Source organism: Alligator mississippiensis, chromosome 7 (assembly GCF_030867095.1).
Source record: "Alligator mississippiensis isolate rAllMis1 chromosome 7, rAllMis1, whole genome shotgun sequence".
NCBI lineage: Eukaryota > Metazoa > Chordata > Crocodylia > Alligatoridae > Alligator > Alligator mississippiensis.
In genome coordinates, this window is record NC_081830.1 from 24781099 (window position 1) to 24804573 (window position 23475).

The following is a 23475-nucleotide window of genomic DNA, read 5'->3' on the forward strand; positions in this document are numbered from 1 at the left end:
AAGGTACCAAGTTAAGTCATGTAATCTGATAGAAAGCCCATAGATCAGGTGGTGAATGACCAACACACACTACATTCAGCTGCTAATATATCTGGTGGCAAAGATCCCCATAATCATTTAAAAGCATTGTAAAGAGTGTCACAGCACAAACCAAGGCCATTTCCCTGTTTTCATTTATTTTTATTTATCAAAAATAGCTAGTAATGTTTTCTGTCCCCTAGCAAAGGAAGGTTGATGTAGACAAAGGTGACTTGCTCAGGCCTGCTGCTCTTATTTATTTGCCCACAGGCAGGTTTCGGGGTCATGGCAGCCGTGAGCGTACATACCAGTGCATTAGAACAAAATATGACCTAACTGTGGGACTAACAGGGAAGTACTAGCTAGAAGGGGTGGAGGAGAGCACTCCCCATCATGATTTGAACTAGAAGTTCCCCTGCTCCAGCCAATACACTGAGTGAGAACTTTAAAGGGCAATTTTGCATTTCTCTTACTGTCTTGCTTTATGGGAGCGTTGTGAAACAGCTGGACATCCCCAACTGCTAAAGCGTGCAAGCACCTGCTAGGCTTTGAAGCTTAAGGCTCCTTAGTCTAAACATCCAAGGATGAGAACCAGGTTAAACCTGGCTTACCCTGCTGTGCCTGCCGTTAAGGAGGCTCAGATCAAGCAGAAATCAAGGGCTGCAGTAAATGATGATTTTTTTTAAAGTTAACTACCGCATCCATTTGCATCAGCAGGGCTTTGCTTGTGAAGGAGGAGAGCAGGAGAAGAGAGAACATCTAGTTTCAGCAGCAGGAACAAAACAGCCCATAGTCTGCAGTCTTGAAACTCTCCGTGATCTCCCACCAACCACTCCAACCCCATAGGTCATTTATTTGATTTATTGAGAGAATTCCTTGGGACACAGACTTAACCCATGAATCTCTTTTTGCACACACAGACTTTTCTCCAACCCAACATGAAGCAGACACTGCTTCTTTCAAGACTGAATTTTGCATCAGGCTTTTAAAAAAACGCATTAAATATCTGCAGCTGGCTTAGTAAAGACCTTAGAAGCAGTAGGTACTGTAGGTTGCTGGCAAAGTGCAAGGGAATTATCTGCATTTTCAAGTCTGGCTTCTAAATAGAGTGGGAACCTGTCTAGACAGCAGTATATTTTTGGGTGGGCAGAGAAAGTATCTTCTAATGGTCTCAGATCTTCATTATTTGCTTTTTAAATCATGACCTCTGGAAATGGATTAAAATTGACAGCAGGGGGAAGTTCATTCTAGGGAGCAATCAAACAAGCCAAGCTAATGTGAACACCGGGATTTTCAGAGCCCTTGAAATGCAGCAAACAGGACTGATCTTTAAAAGCAAAGGATGGAAGAGCTCATGGAAATGTTATGCCACATTTCTAAACTGATGCCCAGAGTTTGATTTTTCCTTCTCTTGCACCTTGTATAGATATTTACACCCAAGGAAAGGCTGCTTTTAAAAAATGTGCCAGCAGCACATGTGAGTGCAAAGTTTGGATTCAGTAGTGTTTTACCTCTGTTTTTCACAGTTGTGGGTAACAACAGAGGGTCGTAAAGAAGGAAATGATTAACACTGTGAAAAGCACCAGATTCTGATTTTTTTGGGGCGGGGGGGGGGGGGCGCGGACGTCAAAGGGGTAACAGAGAGAGGAGTTTGATTTTCCTAATATCACACACAGCATATAGGCAGGGTATAGAAAGCTGTAGTCAAGGCTGCCTGTCCCTGATGCTAGGTAATATTTGATCCATTCTTAAACCATCTTTACATTTCTCTTGCCTGAAAAGCATGCTGTAAAGCCTTAAAAGCAAAACTAAAACTAAAAAATAAATACTGAAGTCCACTCCATCCACCATGCCCCGAGTCTTCCCACTGCCTTATACCCCCCCTCTCCAACTTGACCTCTACACTGGGGTCTGATGAGGGCACTTGGCAAGACTGCTTTACAGAAGGGGCTATTTCAATCTTCTTTGAAACTCTTTTAGGATAACTGTATAGCTTCAAGCATCTTTGGTACTGATGAGAATCAAGGGCTTCATCTAGAGATATAAATGAGCAGACTGAGAGATGAAAGCTTTAGACCTGCAGTCACTAGAAAAGCCTGAGTGCTTCGTGCCAACGTGTGTTGACTTGATCTGTCCCCTGTGCTGGATCACCATGAAAGCTGTGGTGGGCCATCTGGAGAAATTCACTTCACCTTCAACTTAGCCATAAACAAAAACCAAGCTCGTCATCAAAAAAGGAACGTGATGAGGTTACAGCAGCCCAATACAAGTGAATTTGCTTTCAGGTGCATAAATGGAGGACGCATTATTCAGAAATTGACATTTCAGATGAAGGTCTTTGAAATCCAACCATCTGGGGTGACAAGTACTTCTGCACAGCATCAGGTTCACAATATGTGTATGGCCTGTGCATAGAAATGAAGTAATAGATTTTATTATTCCTTTTCTGCTACAGAAAAAAACTGATTTTTTCAACATATTCCACAAAGAACAAGAAATACATGGCCTGGTTACTGCTCTATCTAGACACTCTCTGTCTCACTCTATAAGGAATCATTATTCAGAATATAAATTATATGAGTTAGAAATAATTATGTGGTCCCATCAAAGTTATGTATGTCTACGTCAAATTAAGCATTGCTGAGTTCAAACACCATACCACATGTCAGACCTTCAAGAATAGGAGAATGACTGAAATTAGCTTTTAAGGTTCTGATCATAAACTATTGATTGATGATAGGGAGTCATATTTCCTACAGTAACAATCACTAGCATTGTTAAGATACATATAGTCTTCCTTTGGCCTTTATCTCTGTTTGAAGTGAATTTGTAAGTTGTGGAGTTGAACAGTCATCTATTTTCTTTGCGACACAGAAAAAATCTGCTTAATTTGTCTATTTTTAGTTGCAAAATTAAGATCTTATTTGATTAAGAAATTCATCCCACAACTTAGCTATTTGTCAAGTGAGTGGCAAAAAAATAAATGGGGAATAAATCACAGAGGGTCTGTTTTTGTCTTGGGAGATAAGGGTCTGTCACTGTTTGCATTATAAGTGCCACCATAATGGGTTTATTATTACTTTGGTCATAAAAATCTACTCTGGGCTTGAAATCTTGGCATGCAAAGTCTCAGCTAGGGAACCCATTCGTATTATCAGATTTAATAAAGGATCATTTTAAATTTATGCAAGGATAAGGTGAGGCAACATAAGCAGAAGTTACTGGTTTTGGCTCATAACTGTGCAAGATGTATAGGATAGCGACGTGCCTACTGATTAAGAGTGGTGTTCTATAAGCTGGGAGGAGAAATCAAAATCTTAGTCTACATGCAAATTTGGAAGGTTTGCAAGGTTGCATAATCTATAGTTGGCCAATTACAATGTCTTTGTTTTACAGAATTAAAAGACCACCATACATACAACAGGGTTATGAGCAGTCATGGTTAGCAAGTGTATACAAGTACATAAGGCTCAGCTATGGATACAGAATACTACACTCTTTCTGGTGACTTCAGCAACAGACAACAGCCAAACTATCTAAAGAAATACCACCTAATTCCTATGCCCCTAGTCAGACACCCATCTGTAATACACCTTTTTTTTAGATCTACATTACACCAAGGGACAGATTCCTGGGTAATTCGATTAGAGTCTTTGGGAAGTTGACAATAGGATAGAACTCCAGGAGGAATATAAGCCCAAGAGCAATCACACATAAGAACATGAAATTACTTAAACTGAACATTATGAAGCCTGATTTTCATTTACCCAAAGACTGCTTTATACTATTTTGGCAGTGTTAAAGGATGTTAAAATGAGGTATCAAGCTAACACTAGCTTTACCCTTTAGAGTGGTGAAAAACGGCTTTAGTGTAAGCCTATAGCCCAGAATGAGATTTGGTATTGAGGATGGTAGGGATAGAGGGTTACTTTTGCTGTCTTTGAACCTTAGAGCAATTGAACAGGAAGTGGGCAGGGAAGAGAGAAAACCTTGATTCTCTACCCCACCCGGTGGTGAAAATGAAGTTATGTCTATAGGAAACAATTTGGTACCATACTGAAATAACAGAGAGCCCTGGTTAGCTCAAGAGGGCTAATTAACCCAAGAGGATCACCATATTTTCACAGCTATATTGCATCCAGTGCCTAAACTAGCTTGTTCCCCAATTAGCTCTCATCTTTCCACCTGGCATAACACTGTGCTGCATAGACATGTCTTGAGTGAACATCTGGTTAGCTTTGGCGTTTTACTTGTTGCTTCTGGGAGCACACTGGTGAAGTCTTGTAAGCAGGCTAGGGCCTAGTAAGTAAGCATGGACTACTGCACAAAATATTTTTATTCTGAATTTGTGGAAGAAAAATAAAATGCCAAAAATCAGACTGAGATGGGAAAATACAAAGAATAAATCATTACAATCCAATTTCATTAGCCCAAATTCTTACCCACTGAACTGAAGCTGTATGCAGGAAGTGGCTGACCTCAAAACTATACCTCAGGTAGAAATGGCTCACACTTTTCAAACTCATTTCACATGTGACCTTTTCCATCTTTCTAGTCTGATTTATTTTTGGATGCTTTCAGATCATGTCTGGATTTGCAGGCATTAGAGGGTAAAGGATCAGAATAAATGCTGATTACAGAGAAGCAAAGATCCATACTTCTAACGTGCAGCCAAAGAGCGCAAATATCAATTTCATAATGGAAAGATCTGGAGGGAAAAAGCCTAAAATAATTAAAATAAAATTACAGCCTCGTTTCCATTTCAGTTACTAAAATGTGCTTAAGGTGTTGTGTTTTTTTTCAGAAGCCACTAATGTTACATATTTAAAATAATCTTACTCATTTATTTATTTAAATTATTTCAACAGAAACTAATAATGTGTCTGGCATTGCCAGGAAGTCTCTCCCTTGCTAGGAGTATTATTTCTTTCTTTCTTTATTGCAGATTCAGAACTAGCTGCTGCTAATAAAAGTCAGATCTCATTAAAGGGACTGAATGCAGGGAGCAAACGCAGGTTAGTTGTTGGAATAGGGAGCTGGAAGACATTATGTTATCCTACTCTATTTTCACATCAACTTATTCATGAGAATGATCCAGGGGCCTGGTAAGAAACGTGGTCTCACCTGGCGCTGGGAAGATGTGTGTTCATGTTTAGAAGCAGAGAAACTTATGCTGGTTTCTTTCCCTAGTGAGCTATCCAATTCAGGATCTTATTTTATCAGTATTACCATGGTATGCGACTCCACCACTGGCCTGTTGTGCCCTTTGAGAAATCATTTTACTTCTCTGTCCTTACATTTAGTCACCCATAAATGAGGGTATAGCACTTCTTGCCTACTTCACTGGGGTGTTAATCTCAATTAACCTGGGCCAAAATGCTTTGTAGTAGTAGTCCTCCAATGAAAGCTGCTGTCAAAGTGCAAAATATCCTTATTTCCAAGCTGCTGATTTATACATAAGCCCATATTAAGCAGGAGGAGGTAGGTGGGTGGGAAACAGTTCTTCCAAATGTGCAAACTTCTTTAGACGCTCTAAATTTTTGTCCATTCTACATTGGAACAAAACCAGGATCTCTTCAAGAAACAGGAACTTCTGAAAAGCATTTCCCAATGAAACTTTAATTAGAAAATGGTAAACTCCAACAAAAATGTACTGTTTTGACAAATCAGCATTTTCTTACAGGAAAAAAAAACAAACAAAAACAACCCTGTGCTACAAAATCCTCAATCAGTTCTAAGTAAAGTCTCAATCAGTGTTGCTTACACACACAAAGGCATTATTCAAAGACTCAGATTTACATTTCCAATTAAAACCAGGAAATCATGCAGTGAACATGAACAAAAACTGTAATACAGAGAGCTATAACCAGTTCTCTAAGTTTCCTCTTGTAGGAAATGGACTTTGTGAATTTGCTTTGGGTCCAAATTGGGAAAAAACATCAAATTTACAAAATTTACCATGGAACAAAAACTCCAAGATTTGGTTTTATTTGACAGATCTAAAGAAATGTTGAATGTGATTACAGTATTAGCTTTATTACAAAAAAATAAATAAATAAAAAATCAACATGAGATCGGGAAAAATATCAAATCAAAAATTTTTTTTCTTTAAATTAAATCTTTTGACAATATTAAAACAAAATAAGAACATCAAATCATTTTAAATTTTCTCCCATACCAAATTTTGTAATGAATCAATACAGTTTTATATAATGTAGCTATTTTGCCAAAACTGAATGTCCCACCAGGAAACTCTTCTACTGAAATTCCTCATCCTCTACCACAGTTTAATTAAGTGTGGACCTGCTGGTTGGAGGAGAGACATGAATGAAATATTTTGAGGAGATTAAGGACAGTATTACAATGGGCAAAATATAAGGAACTGGTAGCAAAACCCCTAAAGAAGCTGAGTGAAAAGAAATGACATTTAGAGGGAGATGACCAAGTAACCAAGAATTCCTTCATCTATAAAGCGCCTCTTGGCTGATCAAGCCCAAGCATGTGGAAGGGCCCACTCCCCCTAGAAGTTATATATTCCTCGTGTTTTTAGTCTGCTCAGTTTTGCTGGGAATAAACATGCGACTGTCTGACAAAGTAAACTATTTTTGATTAAGTGACTAATCCCAGACCCAACAAAGTCACTGGAAGTTCTGTCACTTTTTCCCCAATAGATCTGGGATCAAATTCTTCCAGCACCATACAAGGTAGCAGCTTCTCCCTGCATATCCCCGAGAAATAAATACTAGGACGGTGCGAAATTTCTCCCGGCATTTTGTTTTGAAGATGTTTCAATGCGTTTCAAGCTCGAAACAGCAAAATCAAAAGGAAACAAAAGCCTTCAAAACACCTTCAAAACAAAACAAAGGGACTTGAGATGTTTCAAAACTTTTGAAACATTTCAAGTTTCAAAGCCAGGCTTACTGGCTTCAGCGCTGGTCCCAGCTGGCAGCAGCAGCCTCCTGTCATCTGGCAGGCAGATCGGGGGCTCGGCTGCAGCCCCGGGAGGGCTGCGGGGGAACCCATGTGGGAGCTTCTCCCCTGCCTGCTCTTTGCCATGCGGCTCGGCCCAGCCCCTCCACTAGCGGAGCAAGGGAAAGGGTGAGATCAGCGCTGCCTGCCTGGCTCGCAGCACTGCGAAGGACAGGGAATCAGCTGCCACCACTGGCACCAAGAGAGGGGAGGGGGGACAGAAAGCTGAACCAGCATAACTAGCTCTCGGAGTCTGTGCCTGCTGCCAATTCCCTCTCCTGTCCATAGCTGCTTGCCTGGTAGGGCTGGGAGTAGCAAAATCCTTCACCCCTACCTTCCCCTTCCATCTGGACTGATGGGAGGCAGGGGGAGCTGCAGCGTTGGGGAAAAAAGAGGTCTGCCTGCCGCTCGCTTTCATGCTGCTTGGGGTGGTGGGTCCCTACAGGAGCTGATCTGCCCCAGCCCTGTACTGAAGATGGCTTGAGGAGGGTGCGGGGCCCAGGGCAGATCAGCTGGTGTGGGGACCCTCCCCCACCCTGGGTTCAGGGCAGCGGGTCCCCACATGAGCTGATCTGCCCTGGCCATGTACTGGAGCTGACTCGAGGAGAGTGCAGGGCCCGGGGCAGATCAGCTCATCTGGGGACCCTCCCCTATCCCAGGAGCAGGGCAGAGGGTTCCCACACAAGCTGATCTGCCCTGGCCCCATGGCGCTGGCTCCAGGTGGAAGCATCCAGCTCCTATCAGCTGTCAGGCAGATTGGGGACCAACCAGCAGCGCTGGGAGTGCTGTGGGGGCTGTGCCGGAGTCCTCCTGGGGGTGCAAATCCCTGATCTGCCTGCCGGGTGATGGGAGCCAGGTGCTGCCACCTAGAGCCAGCGGTAGCACCAAGCTTCCTGGCGCTGGGTGCGGGCTGCGCCCAGTGCTAGTCTGTCATCTGGCAGGCAGGTCGGGGTCCCACACCCCTGGGAGGACTCCGGCACAGCCCCTGCAGCCCTCCCGGGCGTGTGGGTGAGCCCCAATCTGCCTGCCAGCTGCATTTTATGTTTCCCCATAATAACCTACGGGCAAAACTTCAAAACAGCGTTGAAATAGCACAATAGTTTCAACGAAACAAAATGGAACAGTGGCTGTGAAATGAAACATAACTCAAAATGAAACACAGTTCCGTCGAATCGTGAAAATGGAATCCAAATTAGAATGGTGCTGTTTCGCACTGACCTAATAAATACCCCATGCAGTGCTATAGGTTGTAGCCCTGTTGATCTAAGAACGAACATAGGCAGACAAGGTTCTTTCGGTTAATCCCATTTTTTTTTTATTAAACCAACTCACATAGTTGGCAAAATTCTTCTTTGCAAGCTTTCGGAACCGTCTCAGCCTGACAAAGAGCATTTGTACCCGAAAGCTTGCAAAGAAGAATTTTTCCAACTATTTCATTTGGTTTAATAAAGCATACCGGATTTACTCAAAGAATCTTGTCTGCCTATACCCTATGCAATGGGATTCTTGAGTCAAAGTCTAAATGTGAACAAGTAATCTGGAGGAGGTAGTCAGCAGCTGTCCCATAAGCCCCCTATTACAATGAAGAGGTCTGGAAGTCCTCTGTTGCACAGGGCTTAAAACTAGTTCTACTTCAGTGCTAAAAATATCTGTCCTTATAGCTCTTGCTAGGGTTATACTCATGCTGAATCATCCTGTCATTCAGAGCTTCATATTAACTGGTAGAGAAGGTGTCTGCTGCAGCAGAAGCTTACGTAACTTGTGCCACTCTCCCTTTAAATAAATGAATAATAAATGTACTCACATCCTTCCTCCAGTCCCCCCACAGAAGTTAAAATGAACCTTTAATCCAGTGTTTATAGTCCAGGTTAAGAAGATTTCTTGATCTTATCCCTTCTCCTTTTATCAGCAGGGTTATGAGGGTACATGCTTAACTCATAAATCCATTTTTATGACACTGAGCTTCCTGTCCTGTCAGTCATTTCTGGCACAGCCAGTATTTGTAGATCTAGGGCCAAATTCATGCCTGGTGTAGAGTTCATTGTCTTCAATTGAACTTTTAATAAGAGCAGATGAATTTTTAAGTGCTGTTCTATTTCTCTGCACAAGCTAAGGCAGAGGAGGAAGAGGAAAGCATATTCAGTAGAAAAAATGTTGTTTTTTCATTGTTTATTAATTTAGGGTTTTTTCTTTATTATACATAACAGCAGCAAAAAGTTGTGAATAGAGATAGAAAAATAAACAGCCTGCTAGTTATAGCCCTGCCCTATTAGAAAATCTTCATTATTTCAGGTAGGGGGGCATCCATGAAGACTTCTTGCTGAATTTAGGCTTTCCTATAATGGAAGGTCTATGCAGCAATTGTACCAAAGCCACGAAGCCTGTACTCTCCATATATCTCCTACAGCCTGTTCAAAACATCTAACTCCCAGCAGGTGTAGTCTCATTAGCACTTCAGATGAAAAGAGTCCCAGTTTCATACAACTTGATGCAGTTTTATTAATGTGCCTCGCATTTATGCACCTCTCCTATTTTATGATGCTATTATGTGGAAGCAAATGCACAGTTATTGCTCTGGGGCTTGGCTTGTTCAATAAATACTGATGGTTGAAGGCATGTATCTTTTCCCCAGTCCTTTGTTTAATTATCTAAGGGCAAATATTAAACAAAAAAAGTCTTAAAAATGAAGGAAAACACTACGTTGTTGAGGAAAACAAATAAGATGATCACATAGGAAAAGCCAGAGATAAAAATAAGCATCAGGGATGGCATTATTAGACATGATTGCTGGGTTGTTGTTTATTTCTGGGCAACTACTGGTAGAATAAGCTAGGATTAAAGACCACAAAGAAAAGCAATAACATGTCCCTCCCTGTGTCATACCTGGGAGAATCTCAGTGAAACAAACCCTATCCATTTGCTTCATTTTCTTCAGTTTCACGGAAACTCAGTGGGAATCTGGCATCTCAGTCCTTTAGTCTGTCTTGACATTACCAGCTTAAGTAAGGTAGTACTGGAATTATTCTCTGCCTGTAGAAACTGGGAAGTTTTTATGTAGGACGTAGGGTTGCATGGGAGAAATATAATCCTGCACTAAAATCTAAAGGAAGGTCCCAAAGAAAAGGTTCTCACTTTCTATTATATTTGACAAGTCTCTTCTACAGTGACTAACTTTCAAGTGTATTATATCTCATTCCCCTTTAGCCATGGTGCACAGAGTGGCTCATACCATTTGCTTACTTCACATTACCTTTTGAATAGATTGGCAGCGAGCAGAAATTGAATTTAGTCAATACCATTATCCCTAACAGGAGCTATTTTCTAGGAGATGCCCTTGTTAAGATTTTGCCCTAAGTTTATTACTGTAATTTCCAGTTTAAAAAATTTAAACAAAATATGTATAAAACCAATTAAAATGTGAAGGCTTGAAAAGCTGGAATAAAAAAAAATAATGAAATTGCTGCTACAAACATAATATTACCAAGTAAATGCTGCTCCATATGCCACAGCATTGCTCACATGTCAAGGCATTTTGTATGGAGATTATAGACGGAACAGATATAGTAGTAAAGACAAACTCACCTCGGGACCCATTGATTTTCATATTAGGACTGGTTGAACATTCGCAAGGACTATCAAGTACACACAGACGCACGCACACTCACAAATGCTCCCCCTGAGAACAGCATTGATTGCCACAAGGATGATAATATAGAAGCAGAAATTCTCTGCCTTCCTGAATATTAGGCATTGTAAAAGAGAGCGAGTTAGCAGGATCATGGTTCAAGTACATAGCAAATCTGATAGATTTCAGTCAATATTTCCACCTGCTTTTGAGATATATAATTGATTTAAAGATGACCTGGACATGGCTGGTCCAGGGAAAAAAAACCCCCAAAAAACAAGTTCTTCAACCATCTAGACAATGAACTGCAATAAGTTTCTAGAATGGAACAACAACAACTACAATGATAATAATAAAGCAAATTGTATTTCTGAGTATGCCTTTGATCAAATTAAAAACAAAACAAATAACAAAAAATGATGTCAGCGATGTTTACTGGAAAAAACAGCTGTTGTTGCTAATATTTCCATCCACACAGGGAAGCAGAAATGACAGTAGAGTCTCAGAAATTCTGCTCTTCCAGACTCAGTTTTCTGATCAGTTCAGAGGGTCAGATAAAATGTATTTCGATAATCAAGCAAATTTAGGTATTTAGCTGAATCAAAGCATAGTCTTGGAAGACTTTCTACTCTTTCTATCAGTAGAAATTGTTGGGTATGAACAAGCTCTCATACAGTTCCTATACCTGTCATGGGGGGGGGGGGTGCACAACTGTAAAGAGCCCTTTGCATTTTTAACAGACCCCAAAAACCTGGATTCAGTTTCAAATCAAAGATTCCCTTTAGCTCCTGTCAATGGCTACTCAAAAGGCACACACATTTTAAGTCAAACGCTCAAAGAGAAGTATTTCCCCTTCTAACATATTTAGCAGGAAGCCTTTCTGAAGACTTTTTGGTCTGCATCCAGTTTTTCAAATCCCCTTTTAAAACTGATCAACAACTGACACCCATATGGCTTAAGTCACTACAAATGAAGTAAAAGCCAACAAATCCAATTTAATCTCTGCTGAGAAAGAATACAGTCCTATACCCTATAAAGAAATGGTGGAATTAATTTCCCAGGACATGCCCAGAGTTAATATGGTCTTGACATGGTATAGTCACCCTTGTTTCACACCTCTTGCCACGGTGAATAATATATTGTGGGTGAGACCCTCACACCTGCTCTGGCTCCTTCATATTGGAGAATTGAAGATGACCTCCTGAGGTCCCTTCCAACCCTAACTTTCTATGATTCTATGAAAAGGGACAGAATAAAATAAAGGATTAAGCTGTGGGTTAAGAATGCAACCCCTTCAGGTCCGCACACTTACATACTTAAGGCCAATTTTTGCTGAGTGATTGAACACCTCGTGATGCACAGTCTGCTCAGAATATCCTTTCTACTCTTAGTTTGGACTGTAAAAGGAATGGAGAGGCAGGAGGAAGGGAGGAAGATCTATCTTGACACTCTACCCCACTTTAACTCGGAGAAAACAGAATGAAAAATGAGCTTCAAGTTTCAAATTTTCCCTTTGCTATCATACACCTAACTCTAGACCCTTTGACTTGGCTCCTGACATACTTCTGTGTTACTAACAGAAAATTTGACCCTCATTAGAAGCATCATAGCATCATAAACTTTCACGCAATAACTAACTGGAACTTTAGAGAAGAAATTATCATTACCGTTTCTAATGCAGGTTCTGGGTACACTCTTGGTATATTAAATTTTACTCTGATAGACCCTGGAGGCCAAATTATAACTGAGATTCAAATCTCCTTTTGCAAGCCTCTGTCCATACATATAGTAAGAGACAGTTCCTGGCTTTATATATAGTCTAAATAAGCAAACAAGGGGTGGTCGAAGAAAAAGCAAAGATAAGTTAAATTATTTGCCTCAAGTTACAGGTCAGGGCAGAGCCAGGAATGAATCTCTCTTGAATGTCACTGCTATACCCTATGCACTTGACCATGCCATCTTGGTGGTAGGTACTGTACAAGCCTGTAGTAAATCACTGTTCCTTGCCACAAAAGGGTTTCAACCTAATGGAAATAAATCTTAACTGAAAAGTATCTTAACTCATCAGATACCCTTGATATAATTAAGTAACAGAGAAATAAACATGGAAATTATCATTTTGCTCACCAGAGTTTCAGCTAGCTAACCCAAAAGCATTCCCACTCAGAGCTCTCCACAGATGTGCACACACTCTTTTAATACTCACATATTCATGAAAACATTGCTTCTGTAAGGTGCAACAATCAGGCAAACAATTAGGAATCACTCAATAAGGTAATAATAATGTAAATGAAATATTTAAGATTTCTGTTCTCTAAAACAAAAACTAATGCAGGTAATGCACCTTTTACAGATTTAACAAGAGGAAAAAAAAGTTTGCTAACACCTTGAAAGTGGTGAACTGGTTTAAATAAAGTAAACATTGTGTCTACATGAATCTTGGTCTGGCTAACTCTGAACCAACCTCTTTATTTTATGTTCAGAACAGATGACGTGCATTTCCTCTTTCCCCTGCCTTCTTTACTGTTCATTTGGCCCAGTGCCTTCTCATTTTGTTACTTTTCTAACCAGAAGGTGGTAGTTATAGAAACTCAGCAAGCTTATGGCCCAATCTTCCAGACTCCATAAACTGGGTGGTTGGAACGAGGGAAACCACTGAAGTTTGGATTCTGAATTGAAACTGCTGCTCTAACCTTAAATGGGTGGACTTAAAATACGAGCTCTGAAACACCCACAGTTTGGGGAGGTCAGAAACTAGATCTGAAGCCAAAAAATACAGCCCAAGTCATTGCTGCCTTTCTTTTATTTTTTTTTATACTACTATTATTATTTTCTTTCTTCACCTTTTGACCCATCCTATTTTTTATATAGGTTAAGGCCCCTTTTTTATATGGTTATGGAAAACTTTGGCTTCATGTAATGGAGCTAACTTCATCTACATTCTTCATAATTGAGTGTCAAAAGAATACAACGCTCTTTCACTATTAATGCTATAGTTATTCACTCGCAGACAAAGCAATTGTATCTTTCATTCATTTGCTGTAATGAGGACTCATCTCATTTCTAAACCTTTTTTTGTTTTTTATGATTTTTTTCCCACATTCATGCTCTATCTTCATTCCTCCTGTACTTCTCTATAGAAGTTGATATATCTTAACCTACATAGAATTGTCAAGGAAGAGAAATACTGCTTCTCACTTTAGAATTAAAAAAGCCCCTTCCTTCTCAGATTTATCTGTGGTATTAAAACTCTCTTTGTTTTAATTAGTGCTGCCAGATGATTCATGACATTTCATGACAATAGCAGCAGCCCTGGGTATTTTTTTTAAATTTAATCATTCTTCAGATAATTTCTGACAGCAGCAGAATGCATTGTAAAATAACTATGATCATCTAAAACTTTAACTTGCAAAAGAAATTCAGCTTGCTTGCAAGTGGTGCTTAAAAAAATAATGTATATTCCTAACCAAAAACATACAGCTGCCAATTTTAAGCTCAGTTTATATAAATTTGCATACAGCAAATTATTCAAGCATGTGCTCAATTAATGAAAATTCTATTGCATGTGTTATACTGAAAGTCAAGCTAAATCAGTGGGGCTCAAGGTTTTGGCCCTGCAGGCCAGATGAATGGGGCTGGTTCATGGGCCAGATCAGGCCCTGCACACTGGGATCAGTGGAGTGCTTGAAGGGTTGGCCCTGGGGCTAGTTTTGTTCAGTATGTTCATTAATGACCTGGAAGTTGGCATAGAGTGTACCCTCAGCAAGTTTGCAGATGATACCAAGCTCCAGGGGAATAGTAGATATGCTGAAGGGTAGGGCTAGGATTCACAGAGACCTCAACAAATTGGAGGATTGGACAAAAAGAAAAATCTCATGAATTTCAATAAGGACAAGTACAATGTCCTGCACTTAGGACGGAACAACCCCGTGCACCAGTAAAGGCTGGGGACCAACTGGCTAACCAGGAGCTCTGCAGAAAAGGACCTGGAGGTTACAGTGGACAATAAGTTGAATATGAGCCAAAAGTGTGCCCTCGTTGCCAAGAAGGCTAATAGCATACTGAGTTGCACTAGTAGGACCCTTGCCAGCAGATCAAGAGAAGTGATTTTTTCCCCTCTATTCCACACTGGTGAGGTCACATTTGGAGTACTGTGTCTGGTTTTGGACCCCCAGTACAGAAAGGATATAGAAAAAATGGAAAGAATCCAGTGGAGGGCAGTGAAAATGGTTATGGGACTGGCGAGGAAAGGCTGAAGGAACTGGGCTTATTTAGCATGGAGAAGAGAAGACTGAGGAAGGATTTAATAGCAGCCTTTAACTACCTGAAGGCTGAGGCTGGTTTTCAGAAAAAAATCCAAGACCAGTGCAGCCTTTGTAAACCTGTCATCAGCCTACAACACAGTCTGGATTAAAGGTCTGATGCTGAAGCTCACAAATATTATACCCTGCCACCAGACACTATGCCTGATATGGACAATACTGAGTAATAGGTGACTACATGTCCACTTGGGTGACAGCATCAGCTCACCCAGTTCCTCAGAAAAGGTCTGCCACAAGGTTCAGTACTTGCACCAGTGTTCTTCAATGTATACACAAGCGATATGCTGCCAACCAAGTCAGGCAGATTTGTACATGTGGATGACCTTGCTTTGGCAATCACCTTCAATGACATCAAGTCCACCTTGAATGAGGACCTGAATATCATGGAGGAATTTTTTTGGAGACACAAGCCAAATCCCCACAAAGCAACAGGCACTGCGTTCCATCTTGATAACAGGAAGGGTAAGCGTACCCTGAGGGTAACTTTCTGCGGCAACACTGTGCAGCACAACCCCACTCCATCTTATTTTAGAGTGGGGCTGGACTGCACATTAACCTTCCATGACCACCTGAAGAAGATAGCTGCCAAGACAAAGATAAAGGTCAATTTGGTCCAGAAATTGGCAAGCACAAGCTGGGGAGCATCAGCATCATTATGACGGGCATCAGCGCTGGCCCTTGCATACTCTCTAGCTGAGTACTGGTGCACCAGTATGGACCAGAAGCAGTCATACTTGACTTGTTGACATCCAAATGAACTCTGCAATGCAGTGCATCATGGCAACCCTCAAGTCAGCCCCAACACTTTGGCTGCCCATGCTGTTGCACGCGGCTCCTCCACCCATTCATCATGAGGCAACAACTCTAGAAGTCCAGAAAATTAAGGAAAACAAATATTTCCCCATGCACCAGGACCTCAACAATGCACCTCACCATTGCCTAAAGTTGTGCAAGCCTTTCTGGATCCAAGTGCTTAACCTTCAACAATGTAACTTCAGCCCTGATGAAGCTTGGAAAATCAAATGGAGTTTACAGGAAGTCCCAAACATCTTGGCTGCTTGGAGCTGTTAAAAAACAAAAAGACCCAGTACTTTAATTTAAACTTGGCACATTTCTGTGCCAAGCCCCACACAGGCCCAGAAGAGGACAAAAAGAAGACGGAAGCACCCAATCTATACAGATGCTGACGAGCTGGGTCAAAGTATCATGCTGCTTCTTCCAGTTAAGTGCATTTTTTTAAACATCGGCAAGCAGCCCTTGTAATACATCCAATGCAGAAGGTCCCTGGCTTTGATCTCGTGCGATGCTCATGGGAAATTCTAAAGCGTATCCACACAAATCATGGGAGATACTGATAATTGATGCACAAATTGAAAATTAAAAACTCTCCAATGTGTGACTGTGGTCATCCAGAACAGACAATGGAACATATCACAACCCAATGCCCAATCTATGGAAATACACTCTGCTGCTCCAGATGCAATTATCTGGTTCAACCGCATAAATGTAAAATTATAGTTGCTGTTCTGTATCTACATCAGCCATATGAAAGAAGATGATGACTACCCGAAGGGTGGTTCCAAAAAGGATGAAGCCAGACTGTTCTCAGTGGTGGCAGATGACAGAACAAGGAGCAATGAATGGTCTCATGTTGCAGCAAGGGAAGTTTAGGTTAGTTATTAGGAAAAATTCTCTCACTAGAAGGGTAGTAAAACACTGGAACACTGAAGAGGTTGTGAAATCTCCATCCTTGGAGGTTTTTAAGGCCCAGCAAGACAAAGTCTTGACTGGGATGGTATAGTTGGGGATGGTCCTGCTTTGAGCAGGAAGTCAGACTAGATGTGACCTCCTGAGGTCCCTTCCAACCCTCATTTTCTATGATTCTATTATTCAGTGATCAGGCCCTAGGGCCCTGTGCTGCCCCATGCATCAGAATTGAGCCCCATGGGCTAGATGACAGCGCTGGGGGCCAGATCTGGCCTGTAGATCAGAGGTTGAGCACCCCTGTGCTAAATGATCACAACAGTTTTTCCTAACTTTAAAATCTATGATAATATGAACCAGTGTCTATTTAAAATGCTTACATTTGAAAGTATTCTTAAGCATGGGTGTAAATGGTTTTTTTTTCTGAATCAGGATCCATATTCATGGCTATTCTTCAACAGGGAAGATCTTTTTGTGATTAATGAAGGGGGACTAATGGTCAGTGTCCAGTCCCTGGTCATAGCCACAGACATGTACAGTACCACTGGACAAACTACTTAGTCTCTTCAAGCATCATGGCAAAATAGGAATGCTAAGAATCCTGCCTTTCTTAGATACTTTTTCTTGACTATTTTTACTGGACGTCTGTCCAGGCAGAGATTGTCTCTCACTCTCTCTCTCTGTAAGATACATAACAATACATCCCTGATCAACTGAGGCCTCATATAAATAGCATACCTAGCAGCAGTGTGAAAGTGTCCTCATTTCAAGATCAAAAATTATATCTGAGGTAATTTTTTGCTTCTGTAGCAAAGATTTTCAAGAAATTTAGCCATACTTTCTGAAGGTCTTGTCTGCATACTCTCCCTTATATCATTTGTTCTACTAATGTGCAAATTGCTGTAAGGCATCCAAAAGTCAGCCTGCAAGATCAACCTATACATTTAGAATAGTTTTAATCTAATTATTGCCGGTAATTGTTCCATTTGGAATATGGGTGAAAAGGTTAATGATTAGCAACAGATGACTGTCATTGGTTAAAATGAAAAGGTATTTCAACGTGTAATTGCCACCAAATCTTTCTGACTAAGAAAACTTTGGGCCACTTTTTGATGACTTTCTCATTTGATCTCACATTTTCTGAAAACAAATTTGGGCAAGTCAGTACTAATGGAAATGCAGAGCAAGTCTGGGTTCTTATTATGGGTGGTTTATAAACATGTGCTGTGGTGAATATGCACCCAAGGGGGAAAGAACAGACCTATGCTGTTGTCTTGTGTCTCTAGATTTAGCTTTGTTTTATTAATTTTTTTATGGGGTCCTAATGACTTCAGACTTTCCCTGGTAGCCTGTTTGCTGCATCACTAATGAACTGAGACATTTCACTTGCTAGAGCTCTTTCTACTGTGTTTACACTTCTCAAACGACCTTTCACAACATGCCTTTCCCAGCCATTCTGCCCTTATAATTATGCTCCCCGCCCAAGTCATCTGCACCTTTTATATAATATTCCCTTGCTGAAAGCCATCAACCTTCCCTGCAGAAAGGAAAGAAAATCAGCAAAACCACGGCATGCACATTTAGTACACGGTCCTCTATTATACTGTTGCTATTGGAGGTGTGTTGATTCATTTAAACATACATTTTGATGAAAACTTCCTTCAGTCCAGGGCAGACCTTCTGTGCATAAAATGCAAATGAAAAACAGAATGAAAAAAGAGAGGAGCAAGATGAAATGTAGGAAGTATGGGCTCTGCAGCATGTGCAAATGAAAGCTGGATTAAAACCAGCTATATAGTTGTTGCACATTTTCAAGCACTAACTTTATAGCTGGTTGGCTCTTTTTATAGCTGGATAGTTATTTTTATCATGTGATAATTACTTTTCATAATTAACCAGTTAATTGTATGGTAATTACTTCACATGTGCTGCCAGTCTAAATCTATTGTGCAGTCAATCAGGTAATTGTGTAATATATGTAATGTAGGAAGGGCCTATGAGTGAAATGCTGCCTGAAACCAGTTGCAGAGAAAGAACTTTGTACTCCTCTCCCACATCCTTGATGAGTGTTAGTAGATTGTGCTGGGGGGCAGTTAAGTCTCTCCCCACTCTCAGTTTCAAAAAAAGATCAACTCTCCTCTAGGTCATAAGTACTCCTAAGATTTTCTGTCTGCCTTCTGATTGAAAATGGCTATTTTGAATTATTTTACTTTAATTGAAAACAGCAACTTATTATTGTTTTTGACATTTGATTTGAGACTTTTCTCTTTTTGGTCCACAGAGAGTTTCAATGTTTTGACCTTGTCCTAAATCTGAATTGTAAGTATGAATTCATGTTGAAGTTCCTTATGGGATCAAAATTACAGTTTTTCAAATAATAAAAGCTCACTCATGTAATGCTTTCTATCCCTGGACCCCAAAGCTCTTCCCAGGGGAAATTATTCTGATTATCCCTATTTTACAAATAGTGAAATAGTGGCACAGAGAAGGAGGGAAAGATACTGGACAAGGCCATAGAGCAAATCTGAGAACAGTGTCTACAGTCTGGTAAATCCCAGCCCACTAAAAGCCAATGCCTCAAAAGCTTTGCCTTTTTACACCAGTACTTAAAACTTCACTAGATTTTGATTGCCAGCATATTTCAGTTCACTCTGAACTCTCTCCATAGCTAAAACTATTCATCCAAAAAACATTTGTGAAATGATGGTTGTTAGTGACATACAGAATGAATCAGTTCAGCCCAAGAGCCTCACGAACCGTCCCCCATATCATGAGTGCAAGTCTATTTCTTACTCATATCTTTAATACTCATTTTGATAACACTCAGAAGCCAGATTAGAGGGCAAACCTGTTGCACTGGATGACTTAGGTACTGAAATTCGAAGTCCTCTCTAAGTCCTAGCTCTAGTAATAGAGACCACAGGAGGGCACATGTCAAAAATACTTATGCAGTTAAGCAATCACAAGTTAATAAAACCTCTGATTATAAAAGCAGTCTGTCATTAGAAGCAAAGAGCAATCAGATATGTGTTTGGCCTATCTTAAATGGAACATATTCCAGTACCACATGGGCAATATCCATTCAAAGGAAGCAGAGCTCAGAAAACAATTTAAGACAGACTGTGAATATTGCTCAGCATTTAAAAGAGAACTATTATTTTCCTTTGTAACCCCTGTGTTACTGATGAACGTTCAAGCAGAAACTTTTACTGACTTGAATGCTCATGGAAGATGAATTAAAGCCAACCGCTAAGGCAGCATAAAAGTTGCCTTGATGCTATGGCTGAGATGTGGAAGACTGAAAACTCTAAGGCAACATGCAGGGTGTGCTGCAGCTAGCACAGCAAGGCAATTTACGTTAGCCGCCTTAATGATACGTTCAACTCTCCTATGGGTCTTATTGAACTTAGGGAGTCCCATGCTCTACACAACTTGGGCAACATGAAGGAGGCCTTAAGTAGAAAATAAATTATATTTTCACACCCACTTGAATCACGCTTTGTGCTGCCAGAGCAGGCAAGAGTGACACCTGCGTACACAAGAATCAGTAACACAGACTCTACCTCTTGGGCTTAAAAAGTAACTGTCACAGCTAGGAGGCACGATTCCTATCCATGAACTGTACAAATCATAGGTTTAATAAGAATATTACACATGCATCTCTGAAGTCCCATTTAAGTCCCACTGGGAAGATGTAAGTGGTTCCTAGGTTTTCCCACCCCTGGCTCTCCCTATAAGGGTGAATTTGACCCCATAAAGCAAGCCTAAAAACAAGACGTTTGCATTTTCAAATATGACATTTAATGTCAATGCATTCTCACAGTCAGGTTACATTTGTAACCTGAAACACCCCCTTTGGATTTCTTGCATAAATTAGTAGAGTGGCTTTAGGAGACACACTGCCTTTTGAAACCTGAGGGTATAGCTAACACGAGTTCAAACAGGCAAGTGACCATGCATAGTTAGATACCATATATGACTTCTTTTTATTTTAAATCATGCATACAGGCTTATGCTGTTACCATAGTGTCTGCTTTCATTTAAACACGCACATGCACATCCATGACAGTGTTTTCTTCAAAGGGGCTTAGGAGCACTAATGCCAAATTCCATGGGTTAATCAGGTAGGCCACAGTTCATCAGGTGACTGAATTTCATAACTAATTTTAACCATATGAGTAGCCCATTTGAAGTCAAGGTCCAACACCACTTACCCACTCTGTAAACTTTAGCAGACCTACTAACTTATTTCAAGTTAGACATAAGCTTATGTCCCTTGGCTAAATCAGGATTTGAAGAGCTTTAAAACACAATCATATTCTGTGACATTTAAAATTAACTAAAATTTTCTGAAGCATCAGAAAAACACCAAATATCTATCATTTCCTCTCCTCACAGCCACCATCTCTACTCAGTTTATGACATATGCCATCCAGACTGCTTCAGAAACACTTGAGTTCCAAAAAAAACCCCCAAACCTACAGTGTTATAAAATAACTGAGGTATTTTCAGCTATCAGTTCAAATACAGCCTCTTTATTAAATGCATATGCTTTATGAAAGCATAGGAAGAATTTTAGGTTGTCAGAAACTACTTTTGCAAGTCAACATTTATGCCAGGACATCTGAGCTAATATGCTTACCCTTCCAAGACTTCAAATGGGATGTCATGTGGGGATATGAGCAAAAATCCACTGATTGCATATGCTCGGGACTTGAATTTTGTATATCACTTAAGAATGAGGGAGAAAGGAAACAGTAGTAGTTTATTATATTATCAGTTTTGTTTTGTTTTGTTTTTAATAGATGCATTGCATTTCTAGCTTGCCACCTATGGGCAGTTTCATTTAGATCAAATGAAAGCCTTGGGATTGATCTTTTAACATTTTGACATGTGTGTTTTTAAATTCTCTATCCATTGCTCTGTAAATTCAAGAGCATTACCATTGTGACAGTCATCTTAAATATTCATGAAATGGTAAGTGCTTGTCTAAGAATGATTGATCTTGTCATGGTACTTTCTTCTTTTTTCAAAACATACCAGCATTCATAAAACTGATGAAATAATCAACCAGATTATCTCATTATATCTGAAAAATGAGTGCCTAGATTACATGCCCCTAGAAAAGGTTATTTTTCTGACCTTGGTGGAAATCTAATCTAGGATAAAAATAACAAAAAGCAAACGGCAGCTACTACTGGATGTTGAGAATGTGCCTGCTGTGGGTTCTGAATTTTTGCCCAAGGAAGAGAAGAAAGATTAGATAACACTAAGGGCAAAAGTTGACTTTTTAGTGGCAGTTCCTATGCTTAGCTGAACCAGTGGGGTGAATTTGGTTAAGCAGTATATACATGTGATATTAAATTAGGGCATAAGCTTAATTTTTAATTTTGAAAAAACTACCATGAAATCTTGCTTTCCCCAGGATGGTAGCTGATCTTGGGATGCTTTTGTTACTTAAAGTGGAAATCTCCTAAGAATGGCTTGCAAAGTTTACTCAAGCTGTAGGCCTCAGCTTTCAAGTTTAGACTCCAGTGTTCAGACTAACCAAATCAAAATCTGGATCCAAACCCTATCATCTCTGTCATATCTACCGAAAGAGTCATTCATTTTTAAAAATAGGATTTTATCCCCCTCACTTTTCTACAAAACCAAAGGGTTCCTATAGTTTACACATGCAGTTTTGGCTAGTTGGAAAAACTAAAACATCCTCGTTACACATCTTCTAACTGGAAAATCTGTAACCAGTTGACCAGAGGCTATAACATTGGTTTCTACTGGACAGAACTGGTTTTGCTCAATCATGTCATAGATCTTACATTACCAACTACTAACAGGGTTTCTCCTTCAGAAGAGGTGGTTTTTGCAGTAAGATATTTCAATGTTTGTTCTACTTTTTTAAGGTTCCATATAAAATTAGTAGTCCAGGAGTGTGATTACTGTGCAATCTTGAATAGACACATATATTTGTTACAATATGATTATTTGCCATTTAGTTAGTAGAAACAGTACATAGTTCCATCTGTGGCTGAAAGCAAGCACCATTCATTTACATTTATGGACATAGTATAATGAAATTAATTTTGTAACTATTGCAAGTCTCCATGATGAGAATTGTAATACGAGTCAAAAACCATTCTATGTATTTTTTTTTTCCATACTTAAAGTTCCTTGGGTTAATTGTATGCTAATACATGCCAAATAAATTAGACAGCAGCTAACTCATGAAAGATTTATAAAGAGGCTTAAAGGGGGCTTCTCTTACAGAAAATTCTGTTTTGAAATCTATCGCTAAAATATGCCCTAAATCACACCATGGAATACATTTTACTTACAAGTTTGCAAAACTTGTTTTCAGCCAGTGATTTAAAGGATTCAACTTTTGCACTTAATGCAAAAAATTATGTCCTGAGTTGCTTGCGTATAAATATATGGCCCAATTTTGGAACCATTACTTAGGTAAATAAGTCTTTGTGTTTAATAAATAGTTCCTCTGGAAGCAATAGAGTCAGTCAGATTCTGATATCCTGACACAAACTGAATAGCATCAAACATCATGACCAAACCCATTGATTTCAGAAAAATTAATTACAGAGTCAGCTGATACTCGACCCGAGTGAGGTGATGGAAATCTATTCTTATGCGCACGGAGACTACTTGTATAATGATCAGAGGCTCAAATGCATAAATGTATCACCTGTTGCTTTCAGTAGTGGTGACATGTAAGCAACAGAATTAAATGGTTCTCAGTGGGCACGTCTATGCGTGCATTTCATGCAGCACCAATTTACACGCACATAAATAACACACAAATAAATGGTGCTGGGCAGGCGTCTA

The 23475-nt window shown here is 40.0% G+C and overlaps 1 long non-coding RNA gene across 2 annotated transcripts in view; it reads right to left on the minus strand.

Annotated features, from left to right (window-relative positions):
* Positions 1-4272: 4272 nt before the first annotated feature.
* Positions 4273-23475, minus strand: part of LOC132251394 (uncharacterized) — a 399437-nt gene continuing 380234 nt past the window's right edge. For both annotated transcript variants that reach the window (XR_009463409.1, XR_009463406.1), the window contains exon 4: positions 4273-5611. This is a non-coding gene — a long non-coding RNA (uncharacterized LOC132251394). The remainder of the gene's footprint in view (positions 5612-23475) is intronic.